The following is a 22,502-nucleotide window of genomic DNA, read 5'->3' as shown; positions in this document are numbered from 1 at the left end:
ACCTCTACAGACAGGTGTGAAGGTAGAGTGTCCCACCACTTTTATACTGTATACAGACCTCTATAGACAGGTGTGAAGGTAGAGTGTCCCACCACTTTTATACTGTATACAGACCTCTACAGACAGGTGTGAAGGTAGAGTGTCCCACCACTTTTATACTATATACAGACCTCTACAGACAGGTGTGAAGGTAGAGTGTCCCACCACTTTTATACTGTATACAGACCTCTATAGACAGGTGTGAAGGTAGAGTGTCCCACCACTTTTATACTGTATACAGACCTCTACAGACAGGTGTGAAGGTAGAGTGTCCCACCACATTTATACTGTATACAGACCTCTACAGACAGGTGTGAAGGTAGAGTGTCCCACCACTTTTATACTATATACAGACCTCTACAGACAGGTGTGAAGGTAGAGTGTCCCACCACTTTTATACTGTATACAGACCTCTACAGACAGGTGTGAAGGTAGAGTGTCCCACCACTTTTATACTGTATATACAGATCTCTACAGACAGGTGTGAAGGTAGAGTGTCCCACCACATTTATACTGTATACAGACCTCTACAGACAGGTGTGAAGGTAGAGTGTCCCACCACTTTTATACTGTATACATACCTCTATAGACAGGTGTGAAGGTAGAGTGTCCCACCACTTTTATACTGTATACAGACCTCTACAGACAGGTGTGAAGGTAGAGTGTCCCACCACTATTATACTGTATACAGACCTCTACAGACAGGTGAGAAGGTAGAGTGTCCCACCACTTTTATACTGTATATACAGATCTCTACAGACAGGTGTGAAGGTAGAGTGTCCCACCACATTTATACTGTATACAGACCTCTACAGACAGGTGTGAAGGTAGAGTGTCCCACCACTTTTATACTGTATACAGATCTCTATAGACAGGTGTGAAGGTAGAGTGTCCCACCACTTTTATACTGTATACAGACCTCTACAGACAGGTGTAAAGGTAGAGTGTCCCACCACTTTTATACTGTATACAGACCTCTACAGACAGGTGTGAAGGTAGAGTGTCCCACCACTTTTATACTGTATACAGACCTCTACAGACAGGTGTGAAGGTAGAGTGTCCCACCACTTTTATACTGTATACAGACCTCTACAGACAGGTGAGAAGGCAGAGTGTCCCACCACTTTTATACTGTATACAGACCTCTACAGACAGGTGTGAAGGTAGAGTGTCCCACCACTTTTATACTGTATACAGACCTCTACAGACAGGTGTGAAGGTAGAGTGTCCCACCACTTTTATACTGTATACAGACCTCTACAGACAGGTGTGAAGGTAGAGTGTCCAACCACTTTCATACTGTATACAGACCTCTACAGACAGGTGTGAAGGTAGAGTGTCCCACCACTTTTATACTGTATACAGACCTCTACAGACAGGTGTAAAGGTAGAGTGTCCCACCACTTTTATACTGTATACAGACCTCTACAGACAGGTGTGAAGGTAGAGTGTCCCACCACTTTTATACTGTATACAGACCTCTACAGACAGGTGTAAAGGTAGAGTGTCCCACCACTTTTATACTGTATACAGACCTCTACAGACAGGTGTGAAGGTAGAGTGTCCCACCACTTTTATACTGTATACAGACCTCTACAGACAGGTGTGAAGGTAGAGTGTCCCACCACTTTTATACTGTATACAGACCTCTATAGACAGGTGTGAAGGTAGAGTGTCCCACCACTTTTATACTGTATATACAGACCTCTACAGACAGGTGAGAAGGTAGAGTGTCCCACCACTTTTATACTGTATACAGACCTCTACAGACAGGTGAGAAGGTAGAGTGTCCCACCACTTTTATACTATATACATACCTCTATAGACAGGTGTGAAGGTAGAGTGTCCCACCACTTTTATACTGTATACAGACCTCTACAGACAGGTGTGAAGGTAGAGTGTCCCACCACTTTTATACTGTATACAGACCTCTACAGACAGGTGAGAAGGTAGAGTGTCCCACCACTTTTATACTGTATACAGACCTCTACAGACAGGTGTGAAGGTAGAGTGTCCCACCACTTTTATACTGTATACAGACCTCTACAGACAGGTGAGAAGGTAGAGTGTCCCACCACTTTTATACTGTATACAGACCTCTACAGACAGGTGTGAAGGTAGAGTGTCCCACCACTTTTAAACTGTATACAGATCTCTACAGACAGGTGTGAAGGTAGAGTGGCCCAACACTTTTATACTGTATACAGATCTCTACAGACAGGTGTGAAGGTAGAGTGTCCCACCACTTTTATACTGTATATACAGATCTCTACAGACAGGTGTGAAGGTAGAGTGTCACACCACTTTTATACTGTATACAGATCTCTACAGACAGGTGTGAAGGTAGAGTGTCCCACCACTTTTATACTGTATACAGACCTCTACAGACAGGTGTGAAGGTAGAGTGTCCCACCACTTTGATACTGTATACAGACCTCTACAGACAGGTGTGAAGGTAGAGTGGCCCACCACTTTTATACTGTATATACAGACCTCTACAGACAGGTGTGAAGGTAGAGTGTCCCACCACTTTTATACTGTATATACAGACCTCTACAGACAGGTGTGAAGGTAGAGTGTCCCACCACTTTTATACTGTATACAGACCTCTACAGACAGGTGAGAAGGTAGAGTGTCCCACCACTTTTATACTGTATACAGACCTCTACAGACAGGTGTAAAGGTAGAGTGTCCCACCACTTTTATACTGTATACAGATCTCTACAGACAGGTGTGAAGGTAGAGTGTCCCACCACTTTTATACTGTATACAGACCTCTACAGACAGGTGAGAAGGTAGAGTGTCCCACCACTTTTATACTGTATACAGACCTCTACAGACAGGTGTGAAGGTAGAGTGTCCCACCACTTTTATACTGTATATACAGACCTCTACAGACAGATGTGAAGGTAGAGTGTCCCACCACTTTTATACTGTATACAGACCTCTACAGACAGGTGTGAAGGTAGAGTGTCCCACCACTTTTATACTGTATATACAGATCTCTACAGACAGGTGTGAAGGTAGAGTGTCCCACCACTTTTATACTGTATATACAGACCTCTACAGACAGATGTGAAGGTAGAGTGTCCCACCACTTTTATACTGTATACAGACCTCTACAGACAGGTGTGAAGGTAGAGTGTCCCACCACTTTTATACTGTATATACAGACCTCTACAGACAGGTGTGAAGGTAGAGCGTCGAGTGTCCCACCACTTTTATACTGTATACAGGCATCGAAGATATTCTATTATTATAATTATATAGTTTTTACACAAAATTTGTAAACAAGTTTTTTCCTTTTGTTAAAATTTGCCCTAGACTTGCTCTTTGTATTTCTACAACTGACTTGAAACATTTGTCAGTTGTATATATACAACATAGAAAAAAATCAATGTTCTCATTTTTCAACATGGAACATAAATTGCTTAATTACTGAAGACAAATTATGTTGGAATTGGTTTACCGGTACTCAAACGAGTATTGCTTATTGTACAGTAATTATAATACAACTTTTTGTTTAAACTATGGTACAGTCTAAAGTATAGTTATTTTTTATGTGAAGGAACCATTTCACATTACCTGAAAATTTTTAATACTCTGAAAATGAATAAAAAGTTGTTTGGTCAATATTCCAAGTGACACAATTCAAAGCAGCCTTTTTTTCATTTTCTAACCTTAGAAATGAGCTTATAATGATGATATAAAATTTTAGACAGAACTAATTTAATTTTAATTTGGTTGATAAAAACTTTCACAAATTCCATAATGACTTCTTTGTATCAATAAAAGAATGATTCCTATCTGTTTCATTGATGGGAATCGGTCGGAAAACACATGATTTTGGAAAGTATCAAAATTTTAATGCAAACTAGTTTAACCTAGTGTAACCTATTTTAACTCAACATGATGATAACTTTTCAACACAAGTGAAAATAAAAAGAAGTACTAGTACAAAATCATTTCTGTCCCACACCAAATGACATCCTGGTAGAATTACAATTCATGTCTGTCCCCAACCAAGGGGCACCCGGGGGGAATGTACAAATTTAGGGCTGCCCCACCCAAAAGGGCACCTGGTAGAATGTCTATATTTTGTCCCCCCCCAATGAATCCCGGGTAGAAGACAATATCATTTTTGTCCCAACCAAAGTGAATCCTGGGAATTACAATATCCTTCTGTCCACACCAAAATGACATCCCCCGGGGAGAAAATCAAATTTATGTTGTCCCAACCAAAATGAATCCGGGGGAGAAATTACAATATCATGTCTGCCCACCCAAAGGACCTCCTGGGTAAATGCAATACATTCGTCCCCCCCAAAATGAATCCTGGGGAAATTCAATATCTGCTGCCCCACCAAAATGACATCCCGGGAGAAGTCTATCATGTTGTCCCACCCAAAAATAATCCTGGGTAGAATGTACAATATCATGTCTGTCCCACACCAAAGTGACATCCTGGGTAGAATGTACAATATCATGTCTGTCCCACACCAAAGTGACATCCTGGGTAGAATGTACAATATCATGTCTGTCCCACACCAAAGTGACATCCTGGGTAGAATGTACAATATCATGTCTGTCCCACACCAAAGTGACATCCTGGGTAGAATGTACAATATCATGTCTGTCCCACACCAAAGTGACATCCTGGGTAGATATGTACAATATCATGTCTGTCCCACACCAAAGTGACATCCTGGGTAGAATGTACAATATCATGTCTGTCCCACACCAAAGTGACATCCTGGGTAGAATGTACAATATCATGTCTGTCCCACACCAAAGTGACATCCTGGGTAGAATGTACAATATCATGTCTGTCCCACACCAAAGTGACATCCTGGGTAGAATGTACAATATCATGTCTGTCCCACACCAAAGTGACATCCTGGGTAGAATGTACAATATCATGTCTGTCCCACACCAAAGTGACATCCTGGGTAGAATGTACAATATCATGTCTGTCCCACACCAAAGTGACATCCTGGGTAGAATGTACAATATCATGTCTGTCCCACACCAAAGTGACATCCTGGGTAGAATGTACAATATCATGTCTGTCCCACACCAAAGTGACATCCTGGGTAGAATGTACAATATCATGTCTGTCCCACACCAAAGTGACATCCTGGGTAGATAATGTACAATATCATGTCTGTCCCACACCAAAGTGACATCCTGGGTAGAATGTACAATATCATGTCTGTCCCACACCAAAGTGACATCCTGGGTAGAATGTACAATATCATGTCTGTCCCACACCAAAGTGACATCCTGGGTAGAATGTACAATATCATGTCTGTCCCACACCAAAGTGACATCCTGGGTAGAATGTACAATATCATGTCTGTCCCACACCAAAGTGACATCCTGGGTAGAATGTACAATATCATGTCTGTCCCACACCAAAGTGACATCCTGGGTAGAATGTACAATATCATGTCTGTCCCACACCAAAGTGACATCCTGGGTAGAATGTACAATATCATGTCTGTCCCACACCAAAGTGACATCCTGGGTAGAATGTACAATATCATGTCTGTCCCACACCAAAGTGACATCCTGGGTAGAATGTACAATATCATGTCTGTCCCACACCAAAGTGACATCCTGGGTAGATAATGTACAATATCATGTCTGTCCCACACCAAAGTGACATCCTGGGTAGAATGTACAATATCATGTCTGTCCCACACCAAAGTGACATCCTGGGTAGAATGTACAATATCATGTCTGTCCCACACCAAAGTGACATCCTGGGTAGAATGTACAATATCATGTCTGTCCCACACCAAAGTGACATCCTGGGTAGAATGTACAATATCATGTCTGTCCCACACCAAAGTGACATCCTGGGTAGAATGTACAATATCATGTCTGTCCCACACCAAAGTGACATCCTGGGTAGAATGTACAATATCATGTCTGTCCCACACCAAAGTGACATCCTGGGTAGAATGTACAATATCATGTCTGTCCCACACCAAAGTGACATCCTGGGTAGAATGTACAATATCATGTCTGTCCCACACCAAAGTGACATCCTGGGTAGATATGTACAATATCATGTCTGTCCCACACCAAAGTGACATCCTGGGTAGATAATGTACAATATCATGTCTGTCCCACACCAAAGTGACATCCTGGGTAGAATGTACAATATCATGTCTGTCCCACACCAAAGTGACATCCTGGGTAGAATGTACAATATCATGTCTGTCCCACACCAAAGTGACATCCTGGGTAGAATGTACAATATCATGTCTGTCCCACACCAAAGTGACATCCTGGGTGAAAGTTATTTTACAAGAAAACAGTTTTAAAAGCTACCCCAATAAAATAATTTAAATTCAAAAAACAGTTTAAAATTGAAAATTTGTTCAAAAAAACTTCTGACAAAAACGGGTTAAACCTATCAAACACAAATTAATTTTTTGTTTAATTTTTGTTTCCCCAAAAACACCGGGTATTAAGACTGCCCCAGGTTTTGGAGGGGAGGAAACTGGCCCGGGAAAAACCCGGGGTACAGTCTTACCCAAAATCCCCCCGAGGGTTTCAACTTTGCAAAACCCGGGGAGGCAGTTTAAAATGCCGGGAAAAAAAAACCTTGGTAATTAACCATCGGGCCCCCCGTGCCCCTTCGTTACACCTTCCACCGGCCCCCGTGGCCCCTTTGTAAAAAAACCTTTAACCCCTCCCACTGTGCCCCCCTTCACTGAATTTTAAAATTCAATTCAAGTTTCCACACAAATTATGTCCCCTATATTGTCCCCCAAGCCCCTTTATTATAGTTTCAACCCCCTTTGGGGGTTATTAAATTTTCATCGCAGAAATTCAAACGGGTTGTAAATTTTTTAAAATTGTAAAAATTTCAAAGGGGAAATCAAATTCGTCAACATTTTTTCCCCGTGGGGAACCCCTAAAGCCAAATAATTGGGAAATGTAAACTGCGTTGTCAACCAGGACACATATTATTTGTTTTGGGCCCCCATTTGAAACAACTTTGCAAAAGCACAACCTGTAAGGCAAAGCAGGGGCCCAAAATAATCCTGGGGGTGTACATTTTTCTTTTTTACACCAGGCAAAACTTAATTGGACATCTTTTGTTGTAAAAAAAATTGAAAATAAAATTTTGTAACCTTGAATCCCCTATAAAATTATTCCTGTCACAAATCTGTAGGAGCCTATGTCTGTAAAGTACAAATTTTTAAAGGTAAATTATGCTTTTCCCCAAAAAAGTGACATTTGATTACTTCTGAACATGATCCTGGGGGATGTTTCTTTCTTTAAAACCCAAAACCTTACATGTTGGTAAATATAGCTGTGAAATTCCTACAGCCGAAGGCTACCAGGTAGCAAGGAAAGATTGCAATCACCACCGTGCAAATATGAAATTATGGGGTGTCAAATATGCTTATAGTCCATATTACAGTCCAGTAGAAATCTACCTTGGTGACAATTTGCTGGAGTCCACACAGTGAGGTAGCTGAAGTCAGCATCTCAAGGATTGCTACACACACTATAATGTACCAGCCTTCATCTTAATGGGGCCCCAGAAGGGGTTTCTGGTATGTCAGACTTAATGTTCTCCTGTTGTAAATTGTATGTATCAAAATGTAATTGGCACAAGAAGATGTTATAAGCTTACATTATACAGTATGATTTTCACAACTATATATATATTTTTATAAATTAATTACATGTGCACTAGGTGGGCCATCTATTGTATATAGGCTATTCTTCACATTACATCACATCCATATCAACGTGATAATAGACCCGAAATATATCAATAAGTAAAATTAACAATCGAGTGTCAGCGACCATACTTGTTCTACAATTACCATTATATACGTATACATGCATGACTGCGCAAGATATTTCGTACAATGAATACATAATTTCATAGCTTATATATATATATCATCACTGTTTAATTCCATTCTCACTATAATAGGCAGTACTTGGTATAGTGCAGCAAACAAAACCTTAAAAAATAAAGAAATGGCAAACTGGCTTATTGGCATTCAACGCAACAAGTCAGACACTTTAAAATGACATAAAACATGTATATGGAGTTATCTTTCTGGCATCAAAGCGGTAACTAAAATTAAATTCTGTTCATACAGACCATGAAAACATAGCCCATTGTCCTGGCTATTGAAACTGTCAAACACAGGCTAGTGGTTATACATCAAGATGGGACATGTTCAGAATACTGGGTGTTCATGATCACAACAGCTGAAGCATGTTCAGAATACAGATCGAGTGTTCATGATCACAACAGCTGAAGCATGTTCAGAATACAGATCGAGTGTTCATGATCACAACAGTTGAGGCATGTTCAGAATACAGATCGAGTGTTCATGATCACAACAGCTGAAGCATGTTCAGAATACAGATCGAGTGTTCATGATCACAACAGCTGAAGCATGTTCAGAATACAGTAGTGCGAACAACAGCCTTCAGCTTGATTCAAATCCCTTAAGTGCTGACAATGATTTTCTAGAAAACGAAATGTGACCTTGACCTAACATTCCTTATATTCATATTTGTCCGAGATAAATAAAATGTTAACTTTTATACTGTATACAGATCTCTACAGACAGGTGTGAAGGTAGAGTGTCCCACCACGTTTATACTGTATATACAGACCTCTACAGGCAGGTGTGAAGGTAGAGTGTCCCACCACGTTTATACTGTATATACAGACCTCTACAGGCAGGTGTGAAGGTAGAGTGTCCCAACACTTTTATACTATATACAGACCTCTACAGACAGGTGTGAAGGTAGAGTGTCCCACCACTTTTATACTGTATATATAGACCTCTACAGACAGGTGAGAAGGTAGAGTGTCCCACCACTTTTATACTGTATACAGACCTCTACAGACAGGTGTGAAGGTAGAGTGGCCCACCACTTTTATACTGTATACAAACCTCTACAGACAGGTGTGAAGGTAGAGTGTCCCACCACTTTTATACTGTATACAGACCTCTACAGACAGGTGTGAAGGTAGAGTGTCCCACCACTTTTATACTGTATATACAGACCTCTACAGACAGGTGTGAAGGTAGAGTGTCCCACCACTTTTATACTGTATACAGACCTCTACAGACAGGTGAGAAGGTAGAGTGTCCCACCACTTTTATACTGTATACAGACCTCTACAGACAGGTGTGAAGGTAGAGTGTCCCACCACTTTTATACTGTATACAGACCTCTACAGACAGGTGTGAAGGTAGAGTGTCCCACCACTTTTATACTGTATACAGATCTCTACAGACAGGTGTGAAGGTAGAGTGTCCCACCACTTTTATACTGTATATACAGACCTCTACAGACAGGTGTGAAGGTAGAGTGTCCCACCACTTTTATACTGTATACAGACCTCTACAGACAGGTGAGAAGGTAGAGCGTCGAGTGTCCCACCACTTTTATACTGTATATACAGACCTCTACAGACAGGTGTGAAGGTAGAGTGTCCCACCACTTTTATACTGTATATATAGACCTCTACAGACAGGTGTGAAGGTAGAGTGTCCCACCACTTTTATACTGTATACAGATCTCTACAGACAGGTGTGAAGGTAGAGTGGCCCACCACTTTTATACTGTATACAGACCACTACAGACAGGTGTGAAGGTAGAGTGTCCCACCACTTTTATACTATATACAGACCTCTACAGACAGGTGTGAAGGTAGAGTGTCCCACCACTTTTATACTGTATACAGACCTCTACAGACAGGTGTGAAGGTAGAGCGTCGAGTGTCCCACCACTTTTATACTGTATACAGGCATCGAAGATATTCTATTATTATAATTATATAGTTTTTACACAAAATTTGTAAACAAGTTTTTTCCTTTTGTTAAAATTTGCCCTAGACTTGCTCTTTGTATTTCTACAACTGACTTGAAACATTTGTCAGTTGTATATATACAACATAGAAAAAAATCAATGTTCTCATTTGTCAACATGGAACATAAATTGCTTAATTACTGAAGACAAATTATGTTGGAATTGGTTTACCGGTACTCAAACGAGTATTGCTTATTGTACAGTAATTATAATACAACTTTTTGTTTAAACTATGGTACAGTCTAAAGTATAGTTATTTTTTATGTGAACGAACCATTTCACATTACCTGGAAATTTTTAATACTCTGAAAATGAATAAAAAGTTGTTTGGTCAATATTCCAAGTGACACAATTCAAAGCAGCCTTTTTTTCATTTTCTAACCTTAGAAATGAGCTTATAATGATGATATAAAATTTTAGACAGAACTAATTTAATTTTAATTTGGTTGATGAAAACTTTCACAAATTCCATAATGACTTCTTTGTATAAATAAAAGAATGATTCCTATCTGTTTCATTGATGGGAATCGGTCGGAAAACACATGATTTTGGAAAGTATCAAAATTTTAATGCAAACTAGTTTAACCTATTTTAACTCAACATGATGATAACTTTTCAACACAAGTGAAAATATACTAGAATGTACATAGTACAATATCATGTCTGTCCCACACCAAAGTGACATCCTGGGTAGAATGTACAATATCATGTCTGTCCCACACCAAAGTGACATCCTGGGTAGAATGTACAATATCATGTCTGTCCCACACCAAAGTGACAACCTGGGTAGAATGTACAATATCATGTCTGTCCCACACCAAAGTGACATCCTGGGTAGAATGTACAATATCATGTCTGTCCCACACCAAAGTGACATCCTGGGTAGAATGTACAATATCATGTCTGTCCCACACCAAAGTGACATCCTGGGTAGAATGTACAATATCATGTCTGTCCCACACCAAAGTTGTATTCATCCTGGGTAGATAATGTACAATATCATGTCTGTCCCACACCAAAGTGACATCCTGGGTAGAATGTACAATATCATGTCTGTCCCACACCAAAGTGACATCCTGGGTAGAATGTACAATATCATGTCTGTCCCACACCAAAGTGACATCCTGGGTAGAATGTACAATATCATGTCTGTCCCACACCAAAGTGACATCCTGGGTAGAATGTACAATATCATGTCTGTCCCACACCAAAGTGACATCCTGGGTAGAATGTACAATATCATGTCTGTCCCACACCAAAGTGACATCCTGGGTAGAATGTACAATATCATGTCTGTCCCACACCAAAGTGACATCCTGGGTAGAATGTACAATATCATGTCTGTCCCACACCAAAGTGACATCCTGGGTAGAATGTACAATATCATGTCTGTCCCACACCAAAGTGACATCCTGGGTAGATAATGTACAATATCATGTCTGTCCCACACCAAAGTGACATCCTGGGTAGAATGTACAATATCATGTCTGTCCCACACCAAAGTGACATCCTGGGTAGAATGTACAATATCATGTCTGTCCCACACCAAAGTGACATCCTGGGTAGAATGTACAATATCATGTCTGTCCCACACCAAAGTGACATCCTGGGTAGAATGTACAATATCATGTCTGTCCCACACCAAAGTGACATCCTGGGTAGAATGTACAATATCATGTCTGTCCCACACCAAAGTGACATCCTGGGTAGATAATGTACAATATCATGTCTGTCCCACACCAAAGTGACATCCTGGGTAGAATGTACAATATCATGTCTGTCCCACACCAAAGTGACATCCTGGGTAGAATGTACAATATCATGTCTGTCCCACACCAAAGTGACATCCTGGGTAGAATGTACAATATCATGTCTGTCCCACACCAAAGTGACATCCTGGGTCAGAATGTACAATATCATGTCTGTCCCACACCAAAGTGACATCCTGGGTAGAATGTACAATATCATGTCTGTCCCACACCAAAGTGACATCCTGGGTAGAATGTACAATATCATGTCTGTCCCACACCAAAGTGACATCCTGGGTAGAATGTACAATATCATGTCTGTCCCACACCAAAGTGACATCCTGGGTAGATAATGTACAATATCATGTCTGTCCCACACCAAAGTGACATCCTGGGTAGAATGTACAATATCATGTCTGTCCCACACCAAAGTGACATCCTGGGTAGAATGTACAATATCATGTCTGTCCCACACCAAAGTGACAACCTGGGTAGAATGTACAATATCATGTCTGTCCCACACCAAAGTGACATCCTGGGTAGAATGTACAATATCATGTCTGTCCCACACCAAAGTGACATCCTGGGTAGAATGTACAATATCATGTCTGTCCCACACCAAAGTGACATCCTGGGTAGAATGTACAATATCATGTCTGTCCCACACCAAAGTGACATCCTGGGTAGATAATGTACAATATCATGTCTGTCCCACACCAAAGTGACATCCTGGGTAGATAATGTACAATATCATGTCTGTCCCACACCAAAGTGACATCCTGGGTAGAATGTACAATATCATGTCTGTCCCACACCAAAGTGACATCCTGGGTAGAATGTACAATATCATGTCTGTCCCACACCAAAGTGACATCCTGGGTAGAATGTACAATATCATGTCTGTCCCACACCAAAGTGACATCCTGGGTAGAATGTACAATATCATGTCTGTCCCACACCAAAGTGACATCCTGGGTAGAATGTACAATATCATGTCTGTCCCACACCAAAGTGACATCCTGGGTAGAATGTACAATATCATGTCTGTCCCACACCAAAGTGACATCCTGGGTAGAATGTACAATATCATGTCTGTCCCACACCAAAGTGACATCCTGGGTAGATAATGTACAATATCATGTCTGTCCCACACCAAAGTGACATCCTGGGTAGAATGTACAATATCATGTCTGTCCCACACCAAAGTGACATCCTGGGTAGAATGTACAATATCATGTCTGTCCCACACCAAAGTGACATCCTGGGTAGAATGTACAATATCATGTCTGTCCCACACCAAAGTGACATCCTGGATAGAATGTACAATATCATGTCTGTCCCACACCAAAGTGACATCCTGGGTAGAATGTACAATATCATGTCTGTCCCACACCAAAGTGACATCCTGGGTAGAATGCATTATTTACAAGAAAACAGTTTTAATAAAGTCTATACATATAATAAAAATGATTAAGATTCAAAAAGATCAGTTTAAAATTGATAGAGATTTGTTGACAAAAAAACTACTGACAAAAATCAAGGGTTATAACTCTATCAAACATCACGGAATTAATTTTTTTGTTTAACTTTTTTGTTTAACGTCCTATTAACAGCCAGGGTCATTTAAGGACGTGCCAGGTTTTGGAGGTGGAGGAAAGCCGGAGTACCCGGAGAAAAATCACCGGCCTACAGTCAGTACCTGGCAACTGCCCCACGTAGGTTTCGAACTCGCAACCCAGTGGTGGAGGGCTAGTGTTAAAGTGCCGGTACACCTTGGTACACCTTAACCACTCGGCCACCGTGGCCCCTTCGTTACACCTTAACCACTCGGCCACCGTGGCCCCTTCGTTACACCTTAACCACTCGGCCACCGTGGCCCCTTCGTTACACCTTAACCACTCGGCCACCATGGCCCCTTCACTGAATTAAAGGATTGCACATGCTTAAAGATTTCATCAGCACAACATTATGTCGTATATATTGTCATCAAGCCTGTTATTACTAGTTTCAACCCACTTGTTAACTTATTAATTATGGACATCTGCAGACAAATTCAACTGAATTGTCAACATCTTTTTAATTGTAATAATTACAGAAGGGATCAAGATATCAGTATCACTATTTGTTCCCCGTGGGGAACCCCTGAAAGCCAAATCAATAATGAGGATAGGATGTAGAGCTAGCGTTTGATTGGCAGACACAAGGAGGCAACATATTGATTTGTTGGCTGGGTTTTCTCACATTGAAACAACTGGCAGATAAAGCTACAGACCTTGTAAGGCAAGCCTTATGTGGCCCTATATATATATATACCTGGGGGTGCTGACAGTTGTCTTATTAGGATAGCTGACCATGGCAATCTCATACTTATCTGGACATCTTCTGTTGTAGAATAGAATATATTTGACAGATAAATGTATTTGTAACCTTCGATTATGGCCAGCTGCATATTATTCCTTGATCACATATTATCTGTAGTGAGGACTGATGTAGCTGTGAGAAGTAGCAATTTACATGGATATATATATATGTGGCTTCAATCATTACAGCTGAGGCATTTGTACTTACTTCTGAACTATAGAGTCATGTCGTATGTATCTCTCTTTAAACAGGAGCTTTAATCGACCTTCATACTAAATTATTGTTTAGGGTGTTTGGGTATATGTACGTGGCAGTGATATATATGGACCGGGTTCGATTCCCCAATCTAACATGAAAAGGTCACCTGTCCTACCACATGGTGTTTTCCCCAGGTACTCCAATTTCATCCCGCAATAATTATAAATAAGACCCCTTGTGTGCTTCTAACCACGTCAAGAGAGATTACTGTAAGTTGATATAACTTTTTAGTTTACATTTACTACTTATATCGACTGGTATGGTCCAAATATTACAAAAATATACATTATTTTTGGTGAACTGAATTAATGGAGGGGTTGACTTCTGTGAACAGAATTAATGGAGGGGTTGACTTCTGTGAACTGAATTAATGGAAGGGTTGACCTTCTGTGAACAGAATTAATGGAGGGGTTGACCTTCTGTGAACTGAATTAATGGAGGGGTTGACTTCTGTGAACTGAATTAATGGAGGGGTTGACCTGTGAACTGAACTAATGGAGGGGTTGACCTTCTGTGAACAGAATTAATGGAGGGGTTGACTTCTGTGAACTGAATTAATGGAGGGGTTGACCTTCTGTGAACTGAATTAATGGAGGGGTTGACCTTCTGTGAACTGAATTAATGGAGGGGTTGACCTTCTGTGAACTGAATTAATGGAGGGTTGAGATCTGTGAACTGAATTAATGGAGGGGTTGACCTTCTGTGAACTGAACTAATGGAGGGGTTGACTTCTGTGAACAGAATTAATGGAGGGGTTGACCTTCTATGAACTGAATTAATGGAGGGGTTGACCTTCTGTGAACTGAATTAATGGAGGGTTGAGATCTGTGAACTGAATTAATGGAGGGGTTGACCTTCTGTGAACTGAACTAATGGAGGGGTTGACTTCTGTGAACAGAATTAATGGAGGGGTTGACCTTCTATGAACTGAATTAATGGAGGGGTTGACCTTCTGTGAACTGAACTAATGGAGGGGATGAAATTGACTTCTGTGAACAGAATTAATGGAGGGGTTGACCTTCTGTGAACTGAATTAATGGAGGGGTTGACCTTCTGTGAACTGAATTAATGGAGGGGTTGACCTTCTGTGAACTGAATTAATGGAGGGGTTGACTTCTGTGAACTGAATTAATGGAGGGGTTGACCTTCTGTGAACTGAATTAATGGAGGGGTTGCAATTGACCTTCTGTGAACTGAATTAATGGAGGGGTTGACCTTCTGTGAACTGAACTAATGGAGGGGTTGACTTCTGTGAACTGAATTAATGGAGGGGTTGACCTTCTGTGAACTGAATTAATGGAGGGGTTGACTTCTGTGAACTGAATTAATGGAGGGGTTGACCTTCTGTGAACTGAACTAATGGAGGGGTTGACTTCTGTGAACAGAATTAATGGAGGGGTTGACCTTCTGTGAACTGAATTAATGGAGGGGTTGACCTTCTGTGAACTGAATTAATGGAGGGGTTGACCTTCTGTGAACTGAATTAATGGAGGGGTTGACCTTCTGTGAACTGAATTAATGGAGGGGTTGACTTCTGTGAACTGAATAAATGGAGGGGTTGACCTTCTGTGAACTGAATTAATGGAGGGGTTGACCTTCTGTGAACAGAATTAATGGAGGGGTTGACTTCTGTGAACTGAATTAATGGAGGGGTTGACCTGTGAACTGAATTAATGGAGGGGTTGAATTCTGTGAACTGAATTAATGGAGGGGTTGACCTTCTGTGAACAGAATTAATGGAGGGGTTGACTTCTGTGAACTGAATTAATGGAGGGGTTGACCTTCTGTGAACTGAACTAATGGAGGGGTTGACCTTCTGTGAACTGAATTGATGGGGGAGTTGACCTTCTGTGAAGTTAGAAGGAGATATTGATACACATAATTGTGTGTAGTCGAAACCAAAGGGCAACTTTAAATGATGAAGGTGTATATATGTTGCAAATATGGGAAACCTTGGTTTAGACACAACAACACAAAAAATAGTTCACATGTTTATATACAGAATATATACATTAAAAGAACCTCCTTGCAAAGAATCAGCCTCCTAATACCGTTATTAAGTGAATGGTGAGCAATTACAAAATCATCAAAGGGGAATAACTCCACAAATACGGGGGAAAGGGGCACGATTTTTGTGTGCGACACTCCGGCTCATCAAGATGTATATTTGTGTCAAGTATGGAGAGCCTGGGTCGAGTAGTACTGGAGATATGGTCCGGACACCATATGTGCCCAAAGTAAAATCATCAAAGGGGAATAACTCCACAAATAAGGGGGTAAGGGGCATACTATGTATATTTGTGTCAAGTATGGAGAGCCTGAGTCGAGTAGTACTGGGGTTATATGGTCCGGATAAGTAAAATCATCAAAGGGGAATAACTCCACAAATAAGGGGGTAAGGGGCATGATTTTGGTATTCGACACTCCGGCTCATCAAGATGTATATTTGTGTCAAGTATGGAGAGCCTGGGTCGAGCAGTATTGGAGTTATGGTCCGGACACCATATGTGCCGCCCGGACGCCAACATGATAACATAATACGTCCCGTCTTTCGACGGGCGAATAAAAATATTACTTATAATAAATATTTGGTTTATAAGTACAATCTATTGATTATCACGTTCATCCTTAAATATATCTAGATCAACAAGATGTATCAAAATACATATGAATGTAGCAGGCTACATCAGCATGTTTAAATATAAATTCGTATTCAAAAATATTATATAACTTATAATAAAAATGTATTTCATGTGCACCTCAATGCATGCTGCAGATGTTTACTTACATTATACAGATAAACTTTTACCATTTCTTTCATTATATAATTGTTATGGTAATCATCGACTATCAGTATTGTATATCTATATGTTAATTGCCTCTAGGCAAAGATCACACCTGTGATACCTATATATTTATATATATATATACCACTGAATCATGAAGGTGGTCCACTGACATTTATTTACCATTGAAAAAGACAGATAAAAAGGCTTTTAAAGTACATTCTCCAAGTCCATCTAGAATTTTGTTTGTTGACTCCAGACTCCTTGAGCTCTCATCTTTTGTAGTTTGTACCATATTCATTCTCAGTTTACATTGGCAGGGCCCCTTCAGCGATAAGTTTAAGTATTAAAATTTGACGAGGGCTTATTTGTGAATAACTTTTACCTTACATTTCATATGTAAAAGGAGATACATAAATAAACCGTATTTATATATTACAATTATAAAATAAGTTATATCAACTTATCATTAATCACAGATTTTGACCTGGATGGAAGTGCACGAAACAGGAGTATACTATAGTATAATTATATAAACCCCCATGGTCAGGTAGGTACCTCTACATTTTGGATAACAGTTTCAACAATACAATAATGTTGATGAAAACATTATTTATTTTACAACAATTGTGAAATAATGAGGTTACATATCAACTTATATTAATCACACTTGTAGGCTCTGATAGGGTTAGGAGCTAGGTAACCAATTAGAGTACATCCTATAGGGGAATGAAACCCTTGCCACCTAGATGCAGGCTTTTCCCTGTAATTGTGTTATGCAGGGTCCCAGGGACCCTCAGACATGAAATGGGAGTCCCATTTTGAAATGCATGCAGGAGTCCCATGACAGCAGTTAAGTAAGTAATAAAATACTTTTGTTTGTTTGTTTGTTTTTGTTTAACATCCTATTAACAGCCAGGGTCATTTAAGGACGTGCCAGGTTTTGGAGGTGGAGGAAAGCCGGAGTACCCGGAGAAAAACCACCGGCCTACAGTCAGTACCTGGCAACTGCCCCACGTAGGTTTCGAACTCGCAACCCAGAGGTGGAGGGCTAGTGATAAAGTGTTGGTACACCTTAACCACTCGGCCACCGCGGCCCCTCAATAAAATACAATACAAACACCGCGGCCCCTCAATAAAATACAATACAAACACTGCGGCCCCTCAATAAAATACAATACAAACACCGCGGCCCCTCAATAAAATACAATACAAACACTGTGGCCCCTCAATAAAATACAATACAAACACAATACAATACTAGTATCTTAACATCAACTGTTATTTCTTTATTGTATGGCAGATTTTGGAATTACAATGCATCCCAAGGGAGCTCAGACACTTAGTTTGGGGGTCATTTATATATATGTTTTTACTGTGTTTTAATTATATATAAGACGCAGGAAACCTGTGTCAGGGAAAACCCTGTAGATGAAAGGCATGTTTGTTACCACTGTGATACCCGACCAACCAAGGATATATTTTGTTTACCATGGTAATTTTTAAACAGCTCAGATCAGAAACAACATCTTAACATTTTAAGATACAATTACACTTTAATCAGTATTCATTTTTTTTTTTTTTTGTATACATAATGTATTTCATAATACAAATGAAGACCTATACTGTACAGGTATGTAGATCTACGTATTAATAATTAGTTTATTTATGAATCATAATTATTAAATCCATTCAGTTGACTACAGAATTATTTTGTGTTACTAAACCTGGTATGAATCATATACAAGCTAAAACAGTAAAGTTAGGCACAATTGATTGTGACGTATATATATATACATGTATTGATATTTGGTATTAGGGTCCCTGCAGACCAGGGTCATACAATGTACTATCCCCTTCAAGAGTCGAACTAAAAGATTTTTTTGGGAAAAAGCCTGCTTTTGACATATTTTGGACTGAGACTTTTTAAGTGGATACAAACTAAGTTTTTGATGCAAATGTTGAAAGGCATTAATATCATATACTTTATAATTCTGCAAGGGTACTGATATTTGACATTAGGTTCTCTCTGGAGTAAGAATATATATACATATATGCTATCACATGCCAGAACTGAAATATTTTTGGAAAAAAAACCCTGCTATTTGACATGTTTTAATTTGACTTAAATTTTTGAAAAATTCTTGCATAATAATTGAAATTAGATTGGAATATCCCAGTCCTCTATGTCTTCATTTACTCCCGAGACTTATCTCCAGGTCCTATCACATGAATGTCATTTTGATCTGATGACAATCTGTCGCAGGGCTGGATTAATCCCTTACACTTGATCAAGATCATATCATATAGAAAATAAAATAAACAAAGTTGAAAAATCTATATTTCACAAATGTTTTTGCATGTAAACAACAAGTGATAATCAATTGCACTCCATTATCAAAAACATCAATATCTGAATCCTGTTAAGTCTATATTAACCAAAAATGTAACATATTGCAACAAAAAGTTGGAAACTAATCTACATCTATAACAGCTATCACAAAATGATCAGCCACCACAGCTGTGATGCAACTCGTGTCAGAGTTTCATCAATAATAAAACAAGTCACCACCCAAACATAATGTCAATAATGCACAATCAGCAAAGATGGTGTTATATCAGCAAAGATGGGGTTATATCAGCAAAGATGGTGTTATATCAGCAAAGATGGTGTTATATCAGCAAAGATGGTGTTATATCAGCAAAGATGGGGTTATATCAGCAAAGATGGGGTTATATCAGCAAAGATGGGGTTATATCAGCAAAGATGGGGTTATATCAGCTTCATTGGAGTAGGCAATGAAACTCTTTAATTTTCTCAATTTCCAGATAAAAAAATGTGTCCGTTGTCTGCATTTGGAAGGTGTCCACTATATATATACAATATGATTATCATATTGGGGGTTCTCAATGTGGTGGCTGTTATAAGCTGGGTGTCCACTGTATAAGCTGGGTGTCCGCTATAACAGGTTTGACTGTATACATGTATGTAACAGTTCTGAATTAAAATACAGTATTATGATGGTGCAGAATGAAGAGTATAAAGGAATCGAAAAAAAAGAAATACAATTATAGTTTATTTTCTGCTGGAACAGAATATCATAGAAATATCTTTGATACACAAACACTAAAAATGATGTATCAATATATGGCTGCATCTATTCCAGTAATGCTGTTTGAATTGGTGAACATCAACATTTCCACTTCAAGAAGAATTAAACTTCTGTCTATTAAAAGATTTCCATAATTCTGTTATCAATAAAAGGGAGGGGGGGGGGGGGGGGGGGGGGGGATATATGGTCTAGACCCCCCCCTCCCCTTTTTTTTTCGGATGAGGAATCTTTTTTGTAGTCTTAACGTGTAGTCATGCTGGTCAAATAGGGTCTAAAGTACCCCCACCCCACTTATCAAAAACCCTGGATCCGCACCTGATCCCGAAAGATTGCAAATTTGTTATATTTGGCGGCCCCCAGAAAAAAACTCGCGCCTATGGTGCTCGCATTATCACTAATTTACTGCCCCCACCTTTGAAAATCCTGGATCCGCGCCTGGACAGCACAATCTTACCAGATTTACCTGATGAGAATTTCGCTATTTTGACCCCCGGAAGCAATCTAAACTATACATTCACAATAATTTTACTACCAATCAAAAGTGCTCATACATGTACAATGTATACTGAAATGTGTTGTCCATGCTGACCAGCCAGAACTGAGCCTAGAGCCTAGTTTCTCCTTTTGGTGTGAAATAGCCCAAGGTTCCTCTAGCCCTGACTATAAACCAGACATGGTGTTAGGGCAAGAGGAAACTTGGGCTAGTGTGAAAATGCACTGAAATGATAAAATTCTATACACTTTAGCTGTAGTTCATATTGATGTCACACCAGTATACATCTGTAAAAGTGGAAAGCAGGAATTTCCCCTTAGCCTATATATAGCTACTGGTAAGATGTTTGCCTTCAGAGTGAAAGGCCGCTAGTTCAAAGCCAAGGATGGGCAGGGTATTTTTCATTACTCCTTCCTTATACAGACTTGGTGCCATTGAGACCACTCCAAGTCAAAGCTACGTGTACATGTATATATATATATATATATATATAGATTGTGGGGAAAGGCTTTCTTGGCGCAATAGAACCTGGGTTGTGGTTATCTTGTGGGCAAAGACTTTGCGAAGGAGGGAGCTCAATAGTGTAAATTGGAGATCGAGAACAATTGTATTAAGATCACCTTTCTACCTTACAGACTAGCAGGAATTTGTCTTTTGACTAGTGGCCATGGTAGGATGTTTGCCTTGCGAGCCAAAGGTCAGTAGTTCAAGCCCCAGGATGGGTAGGGTATTTTTCATTACTCCTTCCTACTACACATCAACTTTATGGCTACAACATATGTATACATATGTAAAGAGCTTATTTAGTGTACAGTACTAATAACTTTGTACAACTGTAATCTTTATATACGTACGCATGTACATGTATAGCTAGATATCAGTCACTGGGTAATGATTTGTTAAAAAGATACATAAATTTCAGGTTATGAGTTTTGTCACTGATGGAAAGAAAAAGATGCATATATAAATTATATATTGACAATTTATTTGTCTGTACTGTCGTTATTACTACTTCACAAATTATACATATATATACCATTGCAATAAAAATACTTCTTTTAATTTTTTTTGTATCTTTTTTTTAGTTTGAAGGTTTTGGAATGTTTTACAATCAACTATGTGCCTTTGCATCTAAATCTTCTTCATTACTGCATAACTTCAAAAAAAGCAATCCGTATTTATACTATATATAGACTAGTCTAGTTGTATTATCTTAATTAATTAAAACATTATTAAATGTAATTTATAATTAGAGTCGAAAGTACAATCCTGTGGGTTTTTTTTTAATGTAACATACCACACTCACAGAACTCCCAATATCATAGCTATCTTTATCAGAGTGGGAGTCTTTGACCATGAGACCATGTATTCTACATATAAGATAATAAGAGATCTACTGTATATAGAGTGTGCTCTCTCTATATATAACTGTATATTATATGCTACCGTACAGGTAATTGAATACGCTTAGCATCCACCTACTGTATAGACTAAAATAGTGAGCAGCATTAATGTAAAATGACATCAAACATAACATACAAACGGCAAACGATATCAAATTAAGTCAGTTCTCATACAATATACCTTACCTGTATCATCCACGAAAACACCAAACACATACTTTCATTATTGTCATGCGGGGTCAATATTCGACCTTTACCCTTTACCTCGAGTAAAAGCTTTGAGCCAATCAGCATGCTTATCACATCATCCGTCGGAAACGGGAACCTGCCACGACTAATTATTCACAAAAGTAAATATGTGATTTTTTTTGTTATTTGTTATCTAAATAGTAACAAAACTAAAATATTAAGCTCAAATTGACGCACTCAAT

The 22,502-nt window shown here is 39.3% G+C and overlaps 1 protein-coding gene across 1 annotated transcript in view; it reads right to left on the bottom strand.

Moving 5' to 3' along the window:
* Positions 1 to 22,322, bottom strand: part of LOC117317116 (solute carrier family 12 member 8-like) — an 87,423-nt gene extending 65,101 nt beyond the window's left edge. Inside the window, exon 1 of the mRNA XM_033871912.1 lies at positions 22,258 to 22,322. The gene's annotated coding sequence lies outside the window, so the exon portion shown is untranslated. The remainder of the gene's footprint in view (positions 1 to 22,257) is intronic.
* Between the last annotated feature and the right edge of the window lie 180 nt (positions 22,323 to 22,502).

Source organism: Pecten maximus, chromosome 18 (assembly GCF_902652985.1).
Source record: "Pecten maximus chromosome 18, xPecMax1.1, whole genome shotgun sequence".
Lineage (NCBI taxonomy): Eukaryota > Metazoa > Mollusca > Bivalvia > Pectinida > Pectinidae > Pecten > Pecten maximus.
The sequence above is the reverse complement of the archived record's forward strand: the minus strand, read 5'-3'. Positions and strand labels throughout refer to the sequence as shown.